The following is a 15,082-nucleotide window of genomic DNA, read 5'->3' as shown; positions in this document are numbered from 1 at the left end:
TTATATGTATTTTTTTCTAATTATTCAAAAAGACCTGCCCGCATGTTGTCAACGTATATATTTGTTCACCTAATAGAAGTTCCACTAGAAACTTTGTTATAAACAATGTCATAATACCTATTCCTGTTGGAACAAATATTCCAACTATTTATTCCGTTAGGAACGTACGTCAACCATAGTTTTTGTACTAAAGTTGTCGGACCTACAAATTGAAATATATTGGTTACTTATTAGTTGGGGTATGGACTGGTTCTGACACCAATCGGAGGGCTTAAACCTCTCCAAATAATATTTGAGTTCAAGGTTTTATTATGAAACGTATGGATTGTTTGGGTTCTGAACAGTTTCAGCAGCGTTACACGTTGAATTATAAATTAACAACGGCATCTTCTATTTTCTTTTCAGGGAATTCACAGAAATTGAAACTAATTCGCGTAAAAGGAGTTTCAACGAACAGAGACATGATCCGTCTTCAACTAAATATCGACGAACGTACGACTCACTGTGCCTCAGTAAGTGTAAATAGCATTTTCATCTTTTATTGTGTTTGTTAATTTATTATTAGTTTACTTAAAATATCTTTTATATGTAATACATTTAAAAAAAATGCTTTTGTTGCACTAGTATTTGCTTAATGTTATTTTTATCTTGACAGCCACTATTTTCTGACTAAAACTCTAACATCTATTAACTGCAACTCTAAGCAATTCCAAAAAGGCTCTTATTTTTGCCATTTTAAGCACACATACGTTCTATGGTCAACTACACTAGTCTGATTGATTGTTGGTTGCTGAACCTCCAGTGGCAAATATTTCATGCTTGCTGTCAGTCAGGAGTCTGTCTTCTTGATCTGAAGATTTTCCAATTTACGATTGCATAAAATCGTCACTGAACTACGAAGTTAATGTCTGTTCTATACTTATAAAAATGAACAATGTGAGAAAATGATGTTTTTTTTAGTTTTTATTTTAGAGAGGGGGGGGGGGGTGAAGTTCGTACTGTTTCGAAAACGACAAAGAACACCAACAAATACACACAGATATTCTCGAGGACATACATACATTTTATTTAAATCACATTAAAAGAGAAATAACATATATCCATCAACTAGAAACATGCAGGAATGAATTGAAAAGTATCTAATTAGTTGTAAAAGTAGTGAAGTTAATAAAATCGCAAGGTGGGCTTATATGTGCATTTTATCTTAACGTTAGAACAATAACAAAATTAGAAAAAAAAAGAATGTTAAACAACCAACAATCAATCAATCAATCTATCTAATTACAAAAATGTACAACTTAAATTTTTTCAAATAATATTTTGTAGGTATACAAAGTTCCTGTATATTTCTAGACTTTAACCAATCATACGACAATGTATGTTTCCAGTGTACAGAGACCACAGACCAGTACAGACCTGGAATGCCATATAAACTCCTACACTATCCAATGAGAAGTAGCGTGGACATTATATTTAGCATCATAGATTTGGACTTTTTACAAGAAATACATTTAGGACTCAACGGTTGCACAGGGCAACATTATCATGGTCTTATTGATATACTTGTAAACAACATTCCTGTAGTGACAGACTTTGCAGGATTAAGCAATGATATGGCATTTAGAGAACAATCTTTCACTATTCCAAAACATATATGTGTTCATGGAGAAAATAAAGTGAAAGTTCAACTTAGTAACAATAGTCCGGGTATATTCTGGTTGTCAGATGCCCGAATAACCGGTATTTATCATGTACACTAAGCCATGACAATTTTAGGGCATTGCATATATATTTATACCTTGACGCCTCATGTTTTTATCTGAGAAAAGAATAAAAAATATCTTAGCGAGAAAGCAAAAGAGATTGTCAATGTTGTCAGAAAGAGAGAGAGAGAGAACAAATCATGCGAATAAAGACAATACAATTTCATATAAGAATTAGTACATTTGTCTTCATTGTTCCGCCATTGAAACAGTTAAATGGTGGTTTGCCTTTTTACGGACTCAAACGTCAAACACACTTATTTTCTCTCTTTTTGATATTCACACTATAGCGGTATGGGTTTTGTTCATTATTGAAGGCTGTACGGTGACCTATATAGTTGTAAAGTTCTATGTAAAATTGGTCTCTTGTGGAGAGTTGTCTCACTAACCATCATACCACATCTTCTAATTTTTATAAACATGTTTTTATTCTATTTTTGCACATTGATAATTACACATGCTGGTGTAAAGGAGTTGACAAAAATGGATATTACACGTGTTTTCTTTTCGTCAAAACTTTTACGAGATGGGCATATGGTCCGAGGACGAATATAGTCCCTAGTGTAAACAGTGTATAACTTTCCAAATTTCTTAAATACACTTTAACAATTTTTTTCTTAATATTTTATGCATGAAATAATAAAAAAGGGGATGAAATTACTTGCTGAATCTTTATGTTAAGTAGCAGTCCAGTGAAAAAAGGTAAAAAAATAGTATACATGTCTGAAGCTCTAAAACTGAATTTAAGACCCCCTTAACATAACATTGTCCATATTTTGAGTTAGTTCTGGTAGACTTTTCTATAATTTTTATATTGTTTGTCCCAATAGTAGTACACTACACTGTAAAATTTCTTTTGAGATAGAACAGGTGCATTTTTTTAAATTTGCATTTTCTAAAATAAATGCACTACGAAATAACTGTGTTCTCGGGGCCATATAAGAGGGTCTGGATTTGTGGGGGAGGGGGTTGTCTGTTATTCTGTAAACATTTAATTTTCACCCCTTTTTTCCTCTAATCTTCAAAAAATTAACCCCTTTTTCTCTACTCTTCATTTTTTTTGCCTGTTATTCTCTAATTTTTTAATTTTTTTGCCTGTTATTCTCTAATCTTCATTTTTTAAGGGCATTATTCTTTAATCATTTAACCCCATCCAAACCCTCAATATAATATACAAAAGTAATAGGCACTGGCTACGGTTACATGGAAATGTAACAATAATAAAAATATTATTGTTACATTGGAGACTAATTGCCGGAATGCAAAGTTGGGTAAGGAACTGATTAATTACGAAATCAATGTAACAATAATTATTGAGGCTACATTTACAATTGCGTTATTGTTAGTACATGAAAAACAGCAATGTACGCTAGATTTATTAAACTTAAATCTTCTATAGTTTTGTTGCTTAATTCTTTCATATGTACTAAATAATACTTGTTATAATGATAAATAATAAATATCATTATTCAACAAATGGTGTTTAAATAGTTTTACGTATTAATGGTTTTGATGTTCTGAAAGATATACTACTTCAGATAAGTAGGCGAAAAATATAGTTCATGATGGTTTGTTGTTGAGAACTCGGGCTGAGAAAAGTGTGCCCTTCTAAGTATTTAACTGCACAGCTACTTTTATAACTGTCATTATATTTTGAACAATGGACGGAGAGATTCCTATTACCAATTTAGTATTGGGTGAAAACATTAAAACTTGGAATGCGTTTGAAACGAAACTGAAACAATATCAAGACACAAACCTACAACTTCATATATACAAAAAAAAATTGATACATCAAAAGCAAAGTTTGCTTACTGTGAACTTAAATACTATGAACTTCTGTATATATGTTACGATGATGTATCCATCCGCTCAATCTCGTCCATGGAGGACGTAATTTCGTTTCAAAATCACGGATGGAGCTCACCCAAACCAAAGGTATTTTTTTCCCTTTTTTAACCCATATACCTATATACGAATATTGCTTGGAGTTGTTTCATCAAAAATTTGTCGGACTTGAACATGCTCCAAAAACCACTTACTGGATATGTAGAAACTGTCATTGTAAATAAAAAAAAAAATCACGAAATTGTATGTTATTATTGTATACATTGCATATCAAATAAAATTTTAATGTCTTTAATTTTTATTATCATTAGTACATATTCCATCGTACATTGCTGTTTTTCATGTAACAATAACGCCATGTAACCGTAGCCTCAGATATTATTGTTACATTCGTAATTAATCGGTTCCTTATCCAACAATGCATTCCGGCAATTAGTCTTCAATGTGACAATAATATTTTTATTATTGTTACATTTCCATGTAACCGTAGCCAGTGCCAAAGTAATATTTGCTGGGTGTTATTTCCGATCATAATTAAAACATAGAAAGACAACTTTTACACAATCTAATACATGTATAAGAAAGTCGCTCAGTTTCTGTTTTAATCATGATACCAATGAATACAGCAACACAGTGCATTCTTTTTGGTTTAACTTCATCTCCAACTAAGTCGGACATCACGTGACTTTTGTAACGTATACCAACCGCCATTTTGTAAAGTTTAATTTTCTCATTAACCTGACCCCGTTTTCTAACTTTTGCAAATCAATCCTTGATATTCAAACATATTTCTATCAAACAATGTTGGTCCTAACAGTTTAATTTTTTTTTTTTTTTTATTAAATTCTGTCAAATGAGAATCGTAAAAACTTTACTTTTTCTCGTTATTTCTTCGTTACCTCAATGCTAATGTACCGTCTACTTGTACAACCACGGGGGGTAACTTCCTATTATTGGGTATACGGGGATGTGCCAAAAATATGGGTCATAATTTTGCGAGATTTTATATAAAAATGACCCTCCTTTTTAATGACATCCTATATTAAAATGCATTTACGTTTGATAACTGTATATTGATTTGGGGTATAATCTACACACCAATCCAACAATCCATGCGTATATATAACAATAAAATATATGTGCACCAAACGATGTCAATTCATATATAAAAACTTAAGGGTAGCTGGTATATTTATGAATTATGAGTGATGATGAGTTAGTGCTTATATAAGCATGGGTCATATTTTAAGTATTGTATATAAGTATAGGTCATTCTTTCTTTAATATTTATATAACTATAGGTACTGAATTTCAGAGAATTTTATATTAAAATGGGTACGTTTTTTGAGGCACAAATGGCACACCCCTACCAAAAAGATATCGAAGTTACCCCCCCCCCCCCCGTGTGTACAACAAATAAAGAAATTCCGTTAATAAAAATAACCCTTATGGAAAAATAAGGCTTCTTGCAAATACTTGCGGCAATATTGCTGCAAATATTCATTTTTCGTATGCAAATTAGTTTTCTTGCAAACAGTTGCTGCAACATTGCCGCAACTAATTGCGGCAATATTGCGGCAAATGTTTGCGGGAAAATCAGTAGCTGTGATTGTTGCAGCAATATTGCGGCAAATTTATTAGCTGCAATGTTGCTGCAATATTGCAGGAAAATTAATTTCTTGCAATATTGCAGCAACATTGCAGCAAATCTTTCAACAATTTTTAGGTGAAAAATTAGGAATTAAAAACTAAGCATTTAAGAAAATATTATTTAATAATAAAAATAAAAATTCCTCTGTCCTCTATAGGTTGTCGTGTTACATCTGTGTATCTTTTAGTTCCGTTTCTCTGTACTCACTGTCCTTAAAGTTGAATTTTCTGGTTTCAAATTCTGCAAAATGAAAGTTGAAAAATTTAGCATATGTAAAAAGAATAACTAAACATTATAAAGATATAAGTTACAACTATATATTGTAAATTCTGGACTTGTAGAATGAAAATAACTCTTTTTGAAGAGATGATTACAGAGCAATTGTTTCAAGCATTTGTTTCACTTAAAGGGTCTATAGATATAGGAAGATGTGGTGTGAGTGCCAATGAGACAACTATCCATCCAAATAACAATTTATAAAAATAAACCATTAAAGGTCAATGTACTGCCTTCAACACGGATCCTTGGACAACACTGAACAACAAGCTATAAAGGGCCCAAAAATTACTAGTGTAAAACTAGTCCTTCTAGAAATTGCATGTTTTTTTAAATTTCTTGATCAGCAATTAATATATATATATACAGTTTTACTATAGAATACATTTAACCTCATGCCACTCAGTACTAGGTTGTTATTGCTTTTTTGAATCTTTTTTTCATTGAACTTATAACATAATTGGTCTTGCCTATTCTTTAAAATTTTAATTTTTGTGATTAGCTGTGTATATATAAGAAGTATATATTGTTGTCATTTGTTGATAGATGTCTTATTGGCAGTCAAATCACAGATCTCTAATTTAATACCAAACTACTTTTATTAGAAGATTTAAATTCTTGTTTTAATTTACGTAATGTACTTTCTAAAACATATAAACTTAAAAAGATTTAAAAAAATATCTCCTGTCTTACAAAATTTCAATAGTATTCATGTGCATAAATCTATTGTCTGATACTTTTGTCAACTCTATTAAGTTAAGATGACTCTTTAAATATTACTTTTTTGAACTGTAAGCTAGAGAATACACTTATTCAAAATGATGGACATTCTACTCCATTGTACTTACCAAAAGATGTTATCCAAATTATGTGTAAACACCAATCTTCCTAAATCCAAGAGTCATGTCAACTGAAGGCTATTATGTGCACTATCCAGTGTCAATAGAATTAATTGGAACATTTGGATCTAAATCCACTGTAAAATTCATATTACTTTGTTCCTGATAGAAGACATCTTTTTTTGTTGTATATGCATGTTCATGTCCAGTTCAAATTTTGAATATGTTGATCAAGGTTGCTAAGGGTATAATGACAGTGTGATCCCTTTGAAATTTGCCCCTAATTATATATATCAATTGCCTAAATCTTGAATATTTGTTATATATTATAATTAAAAAAAAAAATAATTATATATATATATATATTTGTTTATCTTGTTATAATGGAAATATATACAAAGAAGAATTGCTCTTTCCTTAATTTGGCCAAGGACGTATAGTTAGTTATACGTCCTTGATTTGGCCTCAAACTATGTGTGTACATTAATTTATGGTACTTCCTGTCTTTGCCACTACACAGAGATAAATTAATGGAAACCAGATGGCATATAACATGTCTATCACCAGCTCATATTACTTATTGAGATGATAAAGATAATTTGTGTATAAATAATTTTAGAATAATGATACTAGAAATTAAACAAAATGCAATCTGCAGGTGAGGCTTAAAATTCATTTGATGGAAAATATTAGAATTAAAAATATTGTTCATAGAAAAATGTCACAAAAAAGTGACAAAAAGGCATAATAATTATACATATAGAACAAAAAATGATTATGACTCAATTATTTAGATTAAATTTTAAATACCAAAGTATTCTTGAAATTCTTTCCTTACAAACTATCATATAAATGTGATGTACAGTTTAGGAATTCTTTATAAGCATATTCAATTTGTTATTTGTAGATTTATTTAAAATGAATAATTCAAATATCCAGATATTTCTGAGTAAAATAAAGTATGACGATAACAAATTTAGATAAATAGTAATATCAACAAATGTTCAACTAACCAATATGTTGTGTATTATTTGAACCTTAAAGCAAATAATGCATATACGATATTTTGAAATGCTTCAAAAATTGGTGCAGACTATCATGTCTCAGTCTCAGACATTATGGAAAAAACTTTTCTTGCAAAGTTGTTGCAAATAGTTATTTCTTAAATAATAAAAGAAAGAGTTCCTGCAACTTTCTTGCAAACAAATTCTTTCTTGCAACATTGCAGCAAACTTGCTGCAATTTTCTTGCAAACATATTTTTGTTGCAGTAACATTGCGAGAATGTTGCAGGTAGCTGCAACAACCTGCAACTTTCTTGCAAACACTTCTTGCAAACAAATTTGTTTGCCGCAATATTGCCGCTATATTGTTGCAATATTGCAGCAAACTTTTCATTTCTGTAAGGGAAAACTTTGCAAATCGATTAAGTATATTCAAACATATATCTGGCGAAAAATACTATTTGAAACAGTTTAATTTCTGGGCAATTTCTGTCAAAAATTGAATATATCGGGATTTTTCAAAATGGCGGATGATGTATATGGGGTCCGTGTAACACTTATCAATTCAAAGTTTTAAAAAGTTTTGAAATTTTGGATTTTTGGAATTTTGATCAAAGTTTAAAATATCAAAATTTCAAATTGTGTAAAAGTTTTGAAATTTTGAAATTTTAACCAAATTATTTAAATATTAAAATTCTAAACATTGTTTTTAAATTTGATAGTTTTGGATTTTGATCAAACTTCTAGAATATTAAACCTTACGTGCAATGTTGATTATTTCACTTTTTGAAAGTTTGATTTTTATAAATTTTTGATTAAAATATTAAAAATAGAAAAGGGGCAAAAAGAGGGGTACCTGCAAAAAAGCGAAACGAAACAATATAAATTGAAAACATACTGATACTTAAAAGTTTTAAAATGTATGAAATAAAACCACAGACAGACAGTTGTAAGCGGTGAAAAATTGGATGACAAAATAAATATTTCTCAAAAGAAGAGAATTCATTTCAAAACAAGACGTACGGATCTGATATTGGCCATTTTACTTGCTGTTTTTTCTAGCACCCATATTTTAGGAGAAACAGGAGTAACAGTAAAAACTGAACAACTCGCAGTAGGTCAAATAGTATGTTTAGGTTGAGCATGTATATATATTTTCTACTGAACTCTAAGCAATAGAAAGGCTCAATACACGGTGTATTATCTCTTTTGATTTCAAATTTTTCTGTTTTGCTCTACGACTTCTTACTTTTTGCAATCATGTTGGCTAAAGAATATGTAATTTAATCTGTTCTTTGTAAGTTGTTGGCCCTTAATATTCAGCTTTGAGCGTTCCCTAAGAAGGTCGATCCAGAAAAGCGCTTCGGTCGTAACTTTTAACGTTAAGTTTTCATTTTTATCGGTTGTATGACGATCATAATTATATTGCCTTGTACCAATGATTTTAGTTAATATTTTTTTTGGTACGGTAGGAATACTGAATGCATGGTGTCCCAATTAAGGTTGTACTAGTCTACAATGTGGAGGTTTTTGATATATATCTTATTTACGCTCAAATTAAGAGTACTAAGACCAAATATTAGTAGATTGGAGCCAAGATACTACTACAAGGTATCTACATAAACTCATCATAAATGAATACCGGGATATAAATTTTGCCGTTTTTGCGCCAGACGCGCGTTTCGTCCTCAAAAGACTTATCAGTGACGCTCGATTCAAATCAAGTTAAAAAGGCAAATAAAGTTAAATAAAATTAAAAAGGCCAAATAAATTAAACGTTTATATCAAACTTATAGCTCTGGTTTTGTAAAAGTTGAAACCATTCATATCATATATAAACGTATACCATAAATATTATTTTCAGCATTCATATGTATGTAATAGTTACCGCTGTACTACATTAAGCGCCCATCTATCCATTTGTAGGTGTCGGCAATTTGAAAATTAAATTCTTTTCAAATTAAAGTATATATCAGCGATATACTTAATAAAATAGTTAGCGCTTCGACAAAACACCCCACTTTTAAAGTTAAATGGTTGCTCCCTTATAGACAACGTTTGGACTGGTTATCATATACGTACATGAAGCTCCATTATGGGTCCTAGATCAACCACTGTTTTTAAATAGTAAATAAAAGTAAAGGGATTTTTTTGTATTAAGGGATATTATTGTTCCGTATTTGCATTTTGAAGTTTTTTTTAAGTTATCGTACGACAATCGACTTTTAGCAAACTACAGTGTCAGCTGCATGATGAATTTTTCCATTTTTGGCCATACACCAATGTTGCTCTCGAAAAACCAGTACAATGTAAAACCCTGAATTTTAAGTAAAGAATGCAACTACGGAACGCTGAAAACTGAAATTTGAAAGTCAAGAAAAATAAGTTAAAACATATCAAAATCCATCTATAAAGGCTACTTTGTCAGAGGGAGTTGAATCCTAAGTTACTTCGTAATTTGTACGTAAACAACCTATTTTAAATTATCGATTTTTTGTTGCCAGTAACGCATATTTCATGAATGTTCCGGAACAAATTAGCAATAAATAAAACAGGGAGAGAGTGTGTATAATGAAGACATAACCTTTCAATCAGTTTAATTGAGGTCTGGAGCTGGCGTATGACAGTAACTGCTAGCTTTATATATAGTAGTCCTTTGTTAATTTATCATCATTGTCATTTTGATTAGTTTCGTTTGTTTCCTATTCTGACATAGGACTTGTATTTCCTTTTCAAGTGCGTTTTACTGTTCGTATTACTGTGTGTTCAGTGGCGGATCCAAGGAGGGGGGGTTCCGGGGGTTGGAACCCCCCTTTTTTTGGTCGATCAATGCATTTAAATGGGGACATATAGTTGGAACCCCCCCCCTTTTGTCCTGGGTTGTGAATCTCCCCCCCCCCCCCTTTTTAAAATGGCTGGATCCGCCACTGGTGTTTTTCATTCTTTATTGGCTAGAGGTATAGATCGGAGGGTTGTGATCTCACGAAACATGTTTAACCCCGTCGCATTTGTGCGCCTGTCCCAATTCAATTTTCGTTGGAGGAAAGCCAGAGTGCCCCTATTAGAACGGCCCAATTAGAACCATCGACCTTACACGGGAAAACTTACATTTTTAAAAAGTGTTTTTAAAGTTAATTGCCTTTTTTAAGGGGGGGGGGGCAGTTTCTTGACAACTAATAACACTTATTTATTTCAGAAATCATTATTATAAATAATGAATTAGAATTAATAACAAGTAGCAATCCGGAGTTTATTATTTGTAAATGTCAAAAAGTTACTATTCGTCACATAGAACTAAATGTCTGTTGACACACAGACTGTACACCGTTAAGAGATCTACAATGTGGTTATACAACATAGTAGACTTGATCGCTTCCTTCTTCCGTTTTTCCCATATGAACATACGACACAATCTTTCACTTTGTCGTTGACTAACCTTTAAAGTTCTTGCTTCCGATTTTCTAACTGACCCAGAAATCGATCTCTTGTGTTCTGTTAATAAGCTTTCAACTACTTCATGAATAAACCGTAGGCGTGATAGTGTACGAATTTATCATAAATCTTTTAAATATAATGCTACTTTGAAGTTCCCCATCAGACACAGGATCAAAACGACGGCCTCTAAAAACAGTAGTATGTATGAGATAACAGGAAATAGATTCAACCAGCATCCAAAGTTTGATGCCAAATTTGAGGCTTTTTGATGGTATATATTGTGTCATTACAGAGCGTGCACGTGGTCCAACCAACTGGTCAATCAATCGATGGTTTCTTTCAGGTGTATACAGATATTTAGATTGCATGTTCAATGAAGAATCAGCTTTAACTTTGCAGATGGATTAAAGTGGTATCGTTTCTGCCTGAAACTTTACGTTTTGTAATACCGTGCTGTAGATACTTCAATATATGTGATAAGAAATCAATCAATAGTCGATTTAATCGATAAGTTCGCGAAAAAATATCTTAGACATTCAGGGGAAATAATTTTGCTAGCCGCTTCATATTTTTCAATTGTCTGTTAACATTCCGGTTCGTTAATTTTATGTTCATGAAATTAAAAACATTTTGCCAAGATTTTTTAGAACTTTTTGGTAATTTTTTTTTGTGTTGTTTTTTTCTACTTGGAGCGAGAGACGTGGGTATCTATAAATACATGTAGTACATATTTAATGTTTTGAAATATAAAGGGGGTTTCTCACTTATCCATTAAGAGAAATGAAATAGAAACACACAATTATTTTGACACTTAAATAAATGATTTTTGTTTATTCAAAAAAGAATATTGAATTTCTGAGATTTTTATAGTATTACATTATTTTCGTCTGCAAATAAGAATTGGACTTCAACGATTCTTAATTCTGTTCAGTCGCAAACAAAAAGAAGTAACACACGATCATTATCATACACTAACTGTTTAAATTCACGATACGCGCACCCTAATCCGACCCCCCTACCCCCCTCCCCCCCCCCAAAAAAAAACAACAAAAAACAAAACAAAAACAAACAAAAAACAAAAACAAACAACCTTGCTTCATTAACTTATCATATTGACATAATGAAACACTTTTCAATAATGCCTTTGGTTATATTTACTATGATATTTTCTCTAGACTGTTCACTCCTTTTCTTCTAACGGTTGTACATTGACTACAATAGTTCTTTTGAACATCGGGAAAGTGTGCTTATATTCTTTTAAGTGGGGATTTGTTATAGGGGAGATGAAATAATCATTTGATAAGATTTTAGGAAATTCACATGCAGTCGGAAAGTGTTTCTGTTAAATCTATACTTTTATCTACAGATATATATAGGATAATCCGTTAAAGTATGACAAAATATATACTCTATCACTAACAGTTTATCAGATTCATGAAAACAGAACTACTAGAATAGCGAACAGTTTTACTTGTTTGTTTCAAGAACTATCTTCTTCATAAGATTAGTTGTAAACATGAGCATAAAATATGCTATTGCAGGAGCTCCTCTGTCTAGTATATATTCTTTACAACCCTTTCGCAAATAAATTTGGGGTCTTCAGCATTTTTTTCCAGCGGAAAAATACAGAAACAAGGAGTTGCCATATTTGCCGTATTAAGCAAAGTTCCATTTGACGTCAAAAATGCACGAATATGAAAGTTTTTCATAAGTTTTCCTATTTCACCATGTTCACAATGTAAATGGTATTTGGTGAAAATATCAATTTTGCAAATACACAGACAAAGCTAATAGAAGAACTTGTAAATGCCGGTCAGATATGTTTTTAAACTATCAATAAACATTTCAATTTAAAAAAAAACCAACAACATTCGTTTTATAAATCCTGAGATTACTATAACACATGTAATCTCAGATAAATCATATCAGTGTAATATGTTTAGTCTCGAAATTGCACTTTACATGAAATGAGTTTATTGCATTAACAGGGTCATAAAAGTTATTGAACTTGTGTATGCATAATGTTTATACGGAAATAATTCATGTATGCACATTTATTACCAATCTATAACGTATTACCGACAAATGATGTTTCATTCAGTACTTGTTGATTGGAAGTTTATTAACTTTCGAGTGTGGTGCCGAAGTTTACCGGATTGTGGCATTGATTAAAATTAAACATAACACGTGTTGCATATGAAAAATAATTGAATTGATTATAGAGCCATGCTACTTTTTTTTTATTTTCCATGGGTTTCCATGTGTTAAAAATCAAACTCTTTTCCTTTTAGCATATTGTTAAATGATTAGGTGTATTTGATTTATTCCTTCAAAATCTTGTATTACTATTTTCATTGCAGTGTACGTTTGTTTACATTCGTTCGTCACGGATTTCCCCTTGCACTTGCAAGTTCTAACGAGAGGTAGTTCTTTATTCTCGTTTTTTTTTTCAATTTTGGCCCGATAATCCCTACTTTTCTTTTCATGATTTTATTACATGCATATATTGTATAGATAATAATTTGATAGAAGAACATGTATGAAGATTTCGATTGTATGAAGAACTTTCTAACACAGTAAAACCGATGTATTCAAGTCTATAAGAAATATATATATTTTTTTAATTTGAAGTTTTATATATGGCTACAGTGTTCTAACGTTGTGTTTGTTTCAGCGCGGGTACCTGTTGTTGTTGTGAAAGTGACGTAATAAACGTCAACGTCAAACTATTGTTTACAGTATAGAAAATAAAACCGTTAAATTATTTGAATTAAACTGTCGTAGTTCTCAAACCAACTTATTTTCAACATTTCAAAAGACATAAAGCCGTATTTGTTCAGAAAATATGAAAAATATGTTTACCAATTAAGGGCCAACATATTGGCCTTGTGGCATTTTTCAGATGTTGCTGGGGCCAATTTATACATAATTTTTCCGATTAAAACCATTTGGCAAATCATAATTTCTACTAACCGGATGACTTATGCAAATTGCACAAACCTATCGCAATATAAATTTATGAACTCAGTTTGCTTTGTAATCTGGAATTCTGGATGCATTTATTTTTATCTATCATATCTTTATACTTTGTTTCCTACATGAATGCCTTAATTTTCTCAAGTCGTATTTGAAGCTGTCTTTACTCATGGTAGATGTTGTATGCGGTGAAACCTGTGGCATGCAATTGATTGGGACCCATAAAACATCTCAAATTTTAAGGATTTCCTGATTTTACTTAAATTTATTTAAACATTCTACAGGAAAACTTAGTTTTGCCGAAGAATTTCCTAATTCAGATGTTTATGAATACCTGTACACACTTACAAAATAATCAATTTATATAAAAAGGTAGGTAGATGTAAAAAGATACCAGAATTAAAATGATGGACGCCAGACACGAGTTAAGTCTACAAAAAAGCATCAGTGACGCTCGAATGAAAAAAGTTAAAAGGCTTAATACATTATAAAGTTAAGAATATATTCCTTGGGTAGACAATCCTTAGCTTTTCGAAAAGGTCCAAGTTTATAATAGGACAGTGACTCAAAAACGAAACAAAAGAGAAACAACTCGAAGTCAGAATACCGTGAGTAATGATGACCGTGCTTGAAAGTCACATGAAGAGCTCATTCTGCCGTGTCCTGAATTTAGATAACAAAAACGAAAATTAGCTTTCACGAGTGTTATTACATGCAAGTAGTATTTTAGCGCACAAAATAGTAAATAGAAAGCATCTCACTGATACTCAGGAAAAGAATACGCATTTGCGTCATCACATATCTTAATCTAATAGTTGCCAAACGGCCTACATTAAATGTTTTGACTCCGGATTCATTGACATTTTATCCGGAATTTTTGAGAACGCAAACCGATAGTGTGCTTTTGAAATGTGATATATAATGTGAATGAATGAAGACGTGTAGGATAGTTGGTCAACACAATGAATACCATTTTCAAAACCGTACCATAGTACAAATATAAAGATGCTATAAGGTTAAACTATTAAAACAAAAAAAACAAAAATTGAATTAAAACTTTATGATAAACTAAAGTTCCTGTTAGTAATTTTTTTTCAAATTCTTTTGAATATATATAATATCAATAAAGACAATAACAATCAAAACCAAGGAGTAAACAAAGACTTACAAAACCAAAGGACATTTACATCAACAGTTATAAATAATAATCAAGAAACAACACGAACTCCACTAGAAACCGGGAGTGAAATCAGGTGCTCCGGAAGGGTAAGCATTTCCTGCACCGTATACG

Source organism: Mytilus galloprovincialis, chromosome 3 (assembly GCF_965363235.1).
Source record: "Mytilus galloprovincialis chromosome 3, xbMytGall1.hap1.1, whole genome shotgun sequence".
In the NCBI taxonomy this organism is placed as follows: domain Eukaryota; kingdom Metazoa; phylum Mollusca; class Bivalvia; order Mytilida; family Mytilidae; genus Mytilus; species Mytilus galloprovincialis.
Note: the sequence above shows the minus strand (reverse complement) of the source record.